The following is a 1,163-nucleotide window of genomic DNA, read 5'->3' on the forward strand; positions in this document are numbered from 1 at the left end:
TCTTTTTTTTGGGACATTTGCCTTAACCTTGTCGACCAGGTTAGATTCTACAAATCTCTCAGTATAATAGATATGATTGGGGAAAATTAAAGACCTTAAATATGGGGCAGCTTTTAGCAAGCAAGCAAAGGTTGCTTTTCGTGGAGGGATTAGAATTTCGATATGCGAACTAATGCAGCGCCGATCCTGCTTGGTAGAGTCATGGAATTCCCAGGCATTTTAAAGCCCATCATTGGCTCGAGATTCGCACCAGAAGCAGAGTCCTCCACGTAAAAATTTAAAGCGCTGAATTAAGCTATGCCGAATTGTTCGTTGGAGACCCAGAAAGGAGAGAGAATCCTAGAGCACATTGTCGTCCTTATGCGTGACGTCGCTAAGAGTAAGAGTCCCATGCAACCCATCCTGCGCGTTGGCTCCACCCCTCGCGCTTCCCCCATCGATTTTTACACAAGTCCCGAGCAGAACTTTGTCGCATCCCCACGAACCGCTGTCGGCCGAGTAAAACCAAGCGGGGAAAGGGTTTCCTCTCGCCATACCCAGTGAGACTATAACGTTTTAAATGTGCTGTTTGTGGTGAACCTCCAAGATGTCGCACATAGTCAACCAGTGTCATCTGCTGACCCGGGTGAAAATGGTTGTAAAATCCAACCAGGTACTAGTGGAAATGTGCAACATATTGCTACTATCGGTAAGTTAAGGGGAATTAATGAGGATACGTTTTATTTTTGTTCATTATGTTGATTTAATGCATTTGATTGTCTTTTGTTGCCATGATGCGGTGACGATGCTGCGAGGCTAGACAAGCGTTGCCAAATTTATCAATGTTATTCGTTATAACTACGGGTTTCTGTTTAGTGTTTGGTGTTCTTCCATTGTTATTAAGAAAGAGTTATTAATAGTGAAGCCTTTTCATTGTGTCTGTGCCTGTAGGTGCAGGAAGAAAATAAATAGCAAAAAAAAATGTGGCAGGGACACACCATCACTCAGTAAACCAATTTTCAACTTATCACTTGGTTTTACTAAAATTCGCTTGATAATTCCCAAAATTGTAAGAAACACTCGCAAACAACGCACATTAGCAAGAACAACCAGAATCAATCCCGAAAATGCCCAAACGACTGGTAATTCGTGCCGAAAGAGGTAATAGAACAGTGGAGGCCCCG

The 1,163-nt window shown here is 42.9% G+C and overlaps 1 protein-coding gene across 1 annotated transcript in view; it reads right to left on the reverse strand.

Moving 5' to 3' along the window:
- The window catches only part of LOC119585985, a gene marked incomplete in the record, with an annotated part of 24,623 nt that overhangs the window by 13,048 nt on the left and 10,412 nt on the right, over positions 1–1,163 (reverse strand).

The sequence above is a fragment of the Penaeus monodon genome, chromosome 20, assembly GCF_015228065.2.
Source record: "Penaeus monodon isolate SGIC_2016 chromosome 20, NSTDA_Pmon_1, whole genome shotgun sequence".
Taxonomy (NCBI): Eukaryota; Metazoa; Arthropoda; class Malacostraca; order Decapoda; family Penaeidae; genus Penaeus; species Penaeus monodon.